Raw genomic sequence first — 11,194 nt, forward strand, 5'->3', positions numbered from 1 at the left:
TCAATTTCAACTAAATTTCGCGCTCAACATGCTAGGAACTTTAGTTTTTTAGTTACTTTTCCCATTTTACCAACAGTAAATCAATTCACCCAAAACTTTCTGTTTTATCGACTACTAGTAAGAAATTTCTGCTCTATTCACAATCGTTCAAATATCTTATGTTGGTAACAAGAGTACTGTTTTATCGATAGTCGGCAGCCGGGTATCTGTTCTTGATAAAAATGAAAACCACACGGTAAAAGAATTTGTACCTACAAACACTAACCACTAAAAATTATAAAGCACAAACAAGATATTTCGTTCGTGTTAGAAAATTTGAAACGATAATTGTTATATTAGACGAAAACTATTAAAAGCATGATATTTAATTGACTTTGAACTTGACAAACTTTATTTAATTTTATTACTATATTGATCGTATTACTACAAACAAATAATGAAAATTTAGTTTTAAACAAATATAATACAATACTATATATAATGTAGTACAGTATTAGTACAGTATAATACAGTACATTATTAATCTCGCAATCAATGCACATCACGAACTAAAGAATTGTCGCAACAAAAGTTTTGAACAAACAGAAAGAAAATCAAGTAAATTTCATTCAAACTCAAGCTACAGTACGAGCTGTACGAATTGCCTTTCCTCTCTTTCCCTTCTTTCCATTTCAAGTTCGAAATCAAGTCGCCATTGTGTCGTTCTCGTCGCGTTAACGCCTGAAGCCTGGACGCGTTTTCATTAAATGGAGTTTCTTAATAGAAACTTTAGCGAGGATTGGCAGCATCTGCGAGAGAGTGACGGCGGAGCCAACCTTAGTGGGATTGAACAGGGGAACCGACGATCCTGTGTGTTGACGTCCGAAATGCTGTCCGATCGATCTTCGTCAGACTTGATTTCGCAGCGGTACAATCATCCAACAAATAGAATTGTACGTTACCCTAGCCGTTCCCCGAAAAACTTCACAACTGCCGTTCCTTGTCGACAGCCCTTATACCTAAATCCTTCGACTTCTCTCACCCCTATCGACTTGTACCCCTTGTAAATTCTCCTAACTTTTTCCAGCCCGAAGAAACTAAAATTTATACCATCTTTGTCCTTTGAATGCTAGAGCAACTTTAAAATTCTCTCCCCAAAAAATTCTCCAACCATTGAACTCTAATGAAGTTACAATTTGTACCATCTTCATTTTCTTTTTAATATTAAAACTACCATCTTTTTCTACTCTGAAGAAATTTACAGGATTTTTATCTTTTTAATGCTACAGTTATATATACTTAAAATTGTCCTCAAAAATTCTCTAATCTTTTTTGAAGAAATTAAATTTTGTACCACTTTATCGTTTCGATGCTACAAGGAAGGCCAGTGAAATCTAAATGGAAACAACGATGCAACGATATAAATATACCGAAAGTTATTTTAATTATTTTGATAGTTGTGTTAATCATCGTGAAGATTTTTAAAAAAAGTTAAATAAATAAAGGAGTGAATCAAATCAGAATCTCTATGGAGAACATTTCTCCAACTACACTAAATTTAGTGGTATTTGTAATTACGTGTCAGACAAATAGTATGAATTTATAAACGTATTTATAAGCGTACGTTTAAGGAACGTATTCGTGTAACGTATATCATAATGGCCGACAAAATTCCAGCACCAATGAAGGAATAATGAACAAGAGGTTTCATTGCAGGCGCAACGTGCTGTTCGTAGCTACGCGTTTTATCGCCTAACGATCAGCCGACACGCGTAAGTGGCATGATTGATTCTCATTGTCGGACAGCAGTCGTTACCATATTTACCAACGACCGCGTTTGTCTTAATTAAAACATTACCACACCTAAACCCTCGAGCAAAGAAACGCGAATGGCGTGCTTGCGATCTTCCGCATTTTTTCTTGCTCACGTGGTCGCCATTTTGGTCTTCGTTTACTAACGAGTTAAACACCAACTGCGAGATCGAAATCGAGAAAGAAGGGATTTCTAAAAAAAAAGGGCAACACGCCACGTGGGAAATTTGAACATTCTAAAAGTTGATGGTCGAAACACTAATTACTATGGAATCTTACAATTAAAAGATCGAGTAACAAAAAATTTGGTCCCTTACAAGATTGAATGAGAGTTGAAGAAAATTTTGTACATTTTGCCCGCAAATTTTCGATCTTGTACTATCTAACATTTATAAAATGGTTTCTCGTGTAAGGACGAAATTATTCGAGTGTTTGAAAAATAAATTATAACAACAGCATCCATCGTTGGCTCGTATAATCTGTCCATTTTGTCCTAATCGCGAGAATTTTGAACTCAATGAAAAATTTTCTTTTTTTTTTTTTCTTTTTTCTTTGCAACGAAACGATAAAGGCAACCTGCATAGAAAATTCACGAGTCAAATCTTTCGATCTTCCCTAAATATAAAATTCCAACATACTCCTTTTCCACTTTCAGAAGGAGGGAAAGCTAGCATCCGAGGTAGGATGCGAGGGGGAGGGAAAAAGAGAAAGGAAAAAAGGGAACGAACGGATAGACGTACAGAGTGGTAAAGGCAAAAGGAAGCAGTGGCAGCGCGAAGAATGTCATAGCTAGTTGTTTCTGACCGAAGGGGGAGGCTGACACCTTCGTGATGGATGATCGTCGACCGTCCGCTAAAGCTGCCGTTGCTGCTGCCGACGCCGCCGGAATGGCTGTTGCTGCTATTGCTTCTGTTGCTGGAAAGAATACGGAACAAACGGCCGCGGGACTTTTCGTTTGTCGACGCTGCGCTATTTTATCGTTACGTTACGTTAAACGGATTCAGCTACGCCTCATCTATAATCTATATACGTCGCTGGTTATACAACTCTTTCCTTCTCGAATTATCGCAATCGTTGAGTATCAAGAGATTTAAGAAGTGTCTGAAACATACATCTGTTCCTATAATTCTCGAGAAAATTATTTTTATTTAAATCGCTAAATTTCACGTGCCGACATCCTCCCTATTATTTTCTCGATAAAAAACATTACTTTTAGTTAACTTTGGCGAAATAACCGAATCTAGACGGAAAGCAGAATTTCGGTACAGTGGGTACTAAACAACCCTATTGGAGTAGTACATTTTATTGTACTTTGAGAGTCTCTCGACAATTATAACCTCTCTGTAAGTATTATTCTAGAGAAAGTAAAAAAACTTTCTCCACGGCGAAACTGTTCCAGGCAAAAGTTTTTAGTCCCCTGTATTATAAAATTTCTACCCTCTAGGAAATCGTTCTACATATTCGAAACCTTGCAGCGTTCCCCCGACAACGTCGCCAGCAATGCGGGGGATAAGTTCGGTACGCCATCGGCTTCGTAACTTAATCCAGGAGAAGTTGGAAGGAAGATGACAGTACGCCGGTGCCGAAGAGGAGAGAGAAATTGGCCCGACGGTTTCCCGCGGTGAGACAAATTTTTCCGCGAGCAAGTAGGTGCAAAGTGCGGTAAGCCCGGGAGCATTCAGCGGATTCGTGAAGAGCGGGTGGTAGAGAGGGGTTGTAGAGGCGGCCACACTCGATGCTGTGCCGCTGGGAGCGTGCTAATGGCTACTGACACACAGTTTTGATGGATCGGCCACCGCTCTTCCTCCTCTCCGCCTACGCGAAATATGCGAGTCTAGCGATACGTCGACGCTTCGCGATGATAGGAAATGCACTGACAAACAGGAAGACGGGCAGGAAACGTTATTGCGTTTCGTACGAGCCATGATTCGAAGGATGATCAATATCTGGGTCGACTGACGTAAGTTTTCTGTTGGGACGATGCGCGACGATCTTTTGAAGGGAACTCTTTCGATCGTGCTTTTCAATTTGGTATATATATATATATATATATTTCTGGTGAAGATTATGGTTCAAGAGGACTTTATACGTGAGTTTCGTTACACGTGATGGATGTTGATTGCTCAAATCAACAATTGACAAACTGTAGGAACTTACAGTTGCTGTTCGCAATGAAAAGTCTCAACAAATCGAGAGAAAAACAGGAGTGCAAAGCGGCGAAGAAAAATACATGTAGACGAAGAAAAATTTTCACTCATAGCGATTTGTTTTCTTTCCACTGTAAAACTTTGTTCACTTTAATCTCTCTCTGCCGGGAGACAACTCAACACGCAAATTCACTCTTCTCAAACTTCAGATTATTGAAAAAAAAATACGTGTGTCCGACTAAACTTGTTCCGAGCGTATTCACGATCGTTTACGTAGTTTTTCAACGGCGACGGGACTGGCCATCGTCAAACTGGTGATGCGTGAATATAATAATAAGAGGAGAAGGATCGTGTTGATTTCTAAAGGGGAAGAGAGGCGGCGACCACTCTCGGAACTGCGATACGTAGATACGCGAGGAAACGGATAGATACTAATTGGGCAAAGGAAACGAGACGAAAGGACGCTGAGAGTAAGAGAGAGAGAGAGAGAGAGAGAAAGGGGAAGAGGAGGAGACAGCGACGGCGGCAGACGCGACGGCGACACTGGCATCCGCTCGCGTTGTTCGCAGTGACGCATCTGTCCCCAAGGATACACCCCTAGTCCCGAGGCCTACAGACGTCCAACGTCCAGAAATTCCCATTGACAACCTGTTCACCTCCGCTCGCTCGCTCCACGACGTGTTCACCGCCGCAGAGAGTATTCCGTGGAACAGCCGCGACACCGATACCCACGCCCGAGGACTTCCTGGGACCATCTTCGACACTCGGCTCGAAAACGAGAGCCAAGATCAGACAAGAGGATCGTGTATAGAGAATGGAAGCTTTCCGAGAATTCATTTCAAAAATCTTCCACGCTTTTGAGTTGACCGAATTTTAATTTTCGTCGAAGCTGGCAGTGTTGATCTTGCGAGAGGATAATTGGCTCGACGAATGCCAAGACACGTATTCTATTGTAGTTCGGAGAGTACTTATCCGGGGAGTTTGTCTATCGGTTGATTCGAGTTGCATCTTGAAGTAGTTACGGGAATTAGATCAACTCTAAATTCGAAGTGTCGAATGAATTTTATGGAGGCTGATTAGATAAAGAGTGAATCTGAATGCTTTTGTAGCAGAAAGAGTTCGTGTTCAAAATTAATTATATAATTATGTAAAGTTCCAATGGTTATACGAATGATCATATAATTTCGAATGGAATCGAACAAAAATAGAAACGTGGTAACATTTCTAACTCTTTGCTGTACTTTACTACGTTTCTCAGAGAAACTTAAGCTCGCAGGTTGAACGTAAGACTCGAAGACTTGCCAGCAAATATTTTTAACTTGGATCCGCGAAAGCGACAAAACAACAAGATCTTTTCACAAGATACGTGCGTTGGTATCTTACGTCTTACCTCTTCCTTTCTTTTTTCTATTTTTATTCCTGCAAGAAGAAACATTCCCAGCGAACTTTGGTCCCCGAGCATCGAACGACTGCGAGCGGTTGCATGTTTCGAGGGATTAAACGCGTGACTAGGAATACGAATCCTTAGGGACGTAACAAGAGGTCGCACAAAGTGTAGGATCATGTAGGTACGTTCGGCCGGATCTCTCCAGAGAGTTCCCGCGTACCTGGCCCAACATGCCTACAGAACTGGAAGAATTTCGGACAGGACTACAGCATTAAGAATCCATATTTCAGAATCGTCCCTTCTCCAGCTACCATCCTCAGACTCCTCTGTATAAACTGGCAGATTCTTTTACTCCTAATTAATGTAGCGATCGTTAGACTAGTATAGCGGATTTTCATACGTTTGCAGAAAATTTAGGTGCACGAGATTATACAGAATATCTCTCTCTAGTATTCAATAACATTCAAAATATTTCTATATGATTTCTATATGATAGGTGAAACGATACTCTACCGAATATTACACTCTTCTAATTTCTATATGATAGATGAAACGATACTCTACCGAAGATTACACTCTTCTAATTATAATCGCCAAATCTAATCTCCAAAAATATAAATTTGTATAAAATTGTATATTCTATTAACCTCTTGCGCTGAAATGACGTGCCATGCAAAAGTCGAGGACTTTTTGTTTCCAAAATTGCAATATTTCCTCAGTTTTAAGTATATATTTAAGTATAACCCAGGCAAAACAAATAATAAATTTATCTTCAAATAATAAACTTCTCGATAATTTGCTTCTCAAGAAGACGACGAATTATTGTATACGGCTCGGTCACTCGTTATGGTCCGCAATCAGTTGCCAGCGCAAGTGGTTAATAATAAAGACCAAATAAAAAGGAACAAAAACAACCGGCACCGTGTTAACCGATAACCTTAATCTAGATCTTGTATTAAATTAATTTCTAGCGATTCGAAGATCGATATTACGGCAAAGTAACCTCGCTGAGTTTCAACGTTACGCTGGTAAGATTCGAGGAACGCCAGGCACGCTAGAAAGTGAGCGAGTGTCGCGATCGCGACGATGACTCTGGAGAATCATTGGGCTAGAGCTCCGAAACCGGATCATTATCTATCACCGACCGCACGCTCACTTTCTCATGCATTCTCGTGGGATTAATTAACATCCTCGACAAGCATCTAAGAAAGAAACCGTGGTCAGTTCGATTTTCGAAATGTCTGTCTTTGTCTCTCTCTCTCTCTCTTTCTTTCGAACGCGACCTTCCTTCTCAATTCCATCGCAATTTACACGCGATCGTGCACATGATCGTTGTACGTTACGAAAAATAAACGCGGCGATATCGTCGAACTGTATCGTTCGATCGCTTTCATCGGTTATTCAATTTCGCTCGATGTCGAAAACAACACGCGGTAGCTTGACAATCGAACGATAAGTCGATATTTATCGCAGTTCCGCGTACGTTTGCCTTCTCTTTTTTTTTTTTTTACGTTTGCGGAACAACAAATCGACAATGATTTGCTCTTTTCGAAACGGGAGCATTTCTCAAAAGCCATTCGTAATTTTTTTTAATCAGTAGAATTCTAATCTAGTTTCAATCGGTAGAAATTTTAGACTACAACACAGATGACAGTAATTATTTAGAAAAGGGGGAGGGAGTGTCACCGAGTTCAACGATTTTTAAATATGTTGTAAAAATCAACATTTTAAACAACTTTTTAGGCTTTAGTTTTCGAGATTTTTGCAAAAAACTATTGCTACGATGAAAATTGCCTATATAAAAAAACTTAACCCGAACCTAATCCATGAAATTAGTTACTAGGTAGAATAGTTAGGTTTAAGTAATGTTCATTTTACATTTATATTATTACTTGGATTTTAGTTTTAAAAAAAACAATTAATTTGCAACTATTTAATAAATAATATAATTAAATCTAAAAATCATTAGAAATAACATTCATTATTGTATTTTAATTTAAAAAATTAATTCTTTCATCAGACATCTAATGTTATACAATAAGTTAATATAAGCTTCATGCCCTAACGATAAATTAAAAAATTTTTATATAATAAAGGCGCGAGGTGGCCGGCTACTCAAATCGAGTTTTTAAGTACACCCGTTATACGCGTTCAGTGCCTCGATGTATTTATAAAAACCATAAACAATCGGCGACTCAACGCTTTACACATTAATGTTCATTGTGATGGTAGAAATAGTTTTCTGCAAAAATCTCGGAAACTAAGGCCGAGCGCCGGTTACATACGTAGTAAAAAAATTGTTCAAAATGTTGATTTCCACATCATATTCAAAACTCGTCGAAATCGATGAGACCCCCCCCCCTCCCGCCCTCTCCCTTTTTCTAAATAATTACCCAGACGACTTTAACCACAAGGGAAGAACAAACAAAGTAGAAAGTGACTTTGCAATAAATGTTGCGATCCCGAAACGTTCCTTCCTCCTTTCAAATTTTCATCGGAGCCTGCGCCAAGCATCGACGCGTATCGCGTCGAAGCGTCACTCCGCGATCCCAAAAACGAACGAGAAGTAAAACGATCACGAGGCAGCTCCTCCGATTCGATTCTTATAGCAGCGATCCCGTGTGTGGATCGTTGGTGCATACAGTTGGATCGAGTTCAGGTATCCGCGCGTTATCTGTTGGACGCGGGTCTAGTCTCGGTTATATCGGTGGGACAGCGCGTCCCGGTATCGGCGATCCCGTTGCCGGCTGCGTTCGCTAGTTAGAAGAAAGGGATCCGTGAAAGGGAAGAACGGGCTGAATGACACGGTCACCGAAAATGACAGGTACACGGCTTCGAAGAGCCGTGGACGTGGGGCCGATATCGCAACCGCATCTGACACAAACCTTGGTCAGCCGACTACGTCTCGTCTACTCTCTACCTTCTTCCTCTCTTTCCTGCTTCTCCCGTTCCCCCCTTTCTCTCTCTCTCTCTCTCTCTCTCTCTTTCCTTCGCTCCTTCTTCCTCTCTTTCCTTCGCTCCCGCGTCTGCCTGCCAATATGCCTGACTGTCAACACACGCTGCATTCAATTAACTCGGAGACCAATGCCACGTCTGTGTAATGACGCGGAAATCTAACTTTACCCACCCCCGTGCCTCTCGCTCAGCGACCCTGAGGACGGTCGTGATCCTGCTGGACGACCGAGGAACGACGACCTCGTCCTCGTGAGAAGTATGTAGCTTCGGCTCTTCGGACGGACCACGGGAATTATCTCGGAATTTTCTCTTGCAAGTGTGGGATCTAGGATCTAGGACGAGCTAAGAAGCGGACACTCCGAATTTGAGGTTGGCAAGTTCGAAGCAGATACATACATGCGTGTTGAAGTGAGATTTTCGTAGGCGTTTGATGTTTTGAGATTATTATATCGGGAAGAGAGATTGTTCGACAGTTTAATGAAACGTTACGAAATTTGTAACAATTGGAGCAATTTTGGGGTTACTTGAAGAAGCAAAGAGGAAAGTTCAATAGGTAATGACTAATAAGTAGATTGAGGATGTTTTGATGATTTTTTGATAAGAATGTAAAATTCATAGAATGCATGTAATATACGAATATAAAATAGTCGAAATATTTCTATTGTCTTTCGCTCGTCTCTTTAATTGGATTCACAAAAATATAAAAATGCATAAACAAAAAATTCGCAATCTCGTAATAAGTATTACAGAATGTCATGAATGATATTCATGGTAATTACGAATCTTTCGACAATATAATCCAAATTCCTTTGGAACTTCTCACAAATGCCCACGAATCGATAGTTCAGTGATAAGTTTGTAAAATTACAAAAATTCCCCTGTATGTTTATCTCGTATGCGATTGTTGGATTTAACAGAGTCAGACAGTGACAAGCCTAAAATAGAGAAGTGAATGACGCAAAAAAAAAAGTATAATCTTGCAATCTATGCGGCAACCGCAAGTAACACGAAATCAACAGATCAGGGAAGATTAGAAGAGGACAGAGACAATGTTATCTTTTATCTACGAGCAATCTGGGATCTCAGCATCCGCTATCGATTAAGAAAGCTTAACTTGGCTAGATTAAATTTAAATCGCTCTTTATCGGGCGCTTGTATGCTCGTAACTGCTTAAAATAATTATCGAATTTTAATGGAATGGACCGAAGAAAAACCATCTATTAATATACCATCGACTTTCTTACTTTCGTTTGAAAATGTTTTTCATTCTTAGGTTTGTTATATTGTCATTTAACTTTGAACACTTCAAATACCTATATTACTCAAAGTAATCAACATTTATCTACATTCCCGTCGTATCCCGTGTATTGCACGTAGTGCACATTGATCAACATCGCACCTTTAAAGTCATATTTAGTTATTGCAAATTATATGACATACTATAAAAAAAGCGAGGATCGACGTGTTAAAATTATCCTGTTGTATAATTAAATATATTATAATTATTATACCGCAGACATTTATCCATTTATAGCAAATTCAAGTACATAAAGATATATGAGATATAAAAAAATATAAAGAGAATATATACAGAATATACAAAATATTTTTTTGTATATACAGAAAATATACAAAAAAATATACAAAACACCGTGAAGGTCGTTGCAGCATTGGCGAAGCAAACTTTTGTTCGTGCTCCATTTAAAAAAATATATCACGGTCACGGTAAATGGTTATTTTTTTAAGTAAACGTGGCAAAAAGAGGGAAAGCACGGGGCAGAGAAAGATGGATGAAAAATGTGCAAACAACGGTATCCAGGAATTGAACAGGAAGAGCCGAGGCCGTTGCGTTGGAGGCTTGTTTACGGACGAATGAAAATTACACGACGGTACCAGCCACCCCTTGGTTCGACGCGTCCATTCATTAACACTTCATATCCCGTTGCGACGTGCTGGTAACGAGCCTGTCATAATTACCGCGCTAACTTTATTACTACGGATACACGCTCTCCTTGTACGGGCTATGATACTCGTGCGTCATAGGGCAAATCGAGCGCGCACCCTTCCTTCCACAAGGGAACACCAACCACCCCCCTCCCCCCGCAGTTTAGAACTCTCAACGTATCTTTTGTCAAGGAAAGTAATTTTCTTCCTTGATATATTCCTTATACAGGGTGTTTCGTAACTTGTGGGACCCACTTCGGCAGCTGATTGTACGCCTAAAAATAATGAAAAAAAGTCATATAAATATACGTTCTATCTGTCTTCGTTTGTGAGATATAATGAATTTTCTGTTTTACTTACTTTTGCAAAAGATGCTCGAAATGACCACCTTGCATTTGAAGACAAGACTGCACGTGTCTTGTCATTCATCTGGTTACTCTCTCTCTATCATTCCTAGTGTTTCTCGAATTTGTCGGAAGCCTTGCTCTATTCTATTTCGTAGTATTTCAGCATTTTCAATCGATGCAGCGTATACAATAGATTTTAAATGTCCCCACAAATGAAAATCTAATGGATTCAAATCCGGAGAATGAGCAGGCCATGCAATAGGATACCTCCACGACCAATCCATTTATTTGCAAAGTGTCGATTTAAAAATTGCCTAGCCACTCGGCTAAAATGCGGCGGAGCTCCATCATGCATAAACCGCATACGAAGTCTAACATCGACTGGAACTTCCTCTAATTTAGTAATATTTCGTAAACGCGTGCTCAAAAAATCAACATACTTTGTGCCTGTTAGTTTCCCATCAAGAAAAAAGGTCCAATTAAAAATTTATCAATTATTCCTGCCCATACGTTTAAACTAAACTAGTGTTGATGTCTTGAATGCACAATAACATGTGGGTTTTCTTCATCCCAGTTATGATTATTATGAAAATTGAATATACCATCCCTGGTAAAACTAGCTT

This window comes from Frieseomelitta varia, unplaced genomic scaffold (assembly GCF_011392965.1).
Source record: "Frieseomelitta varia isolate USP_RPSP 00005682 unplaced genomic scaffold, Fvar_1.2 scaffold_435, whole genome shotgun sequence".
Taxonomy (NCBI): Eukaryota; Metazoa; Arthropoda; class Insecta; order Hymenoptera; family Apidae; genus Frieseomelitta; species Frieseomelitta varia.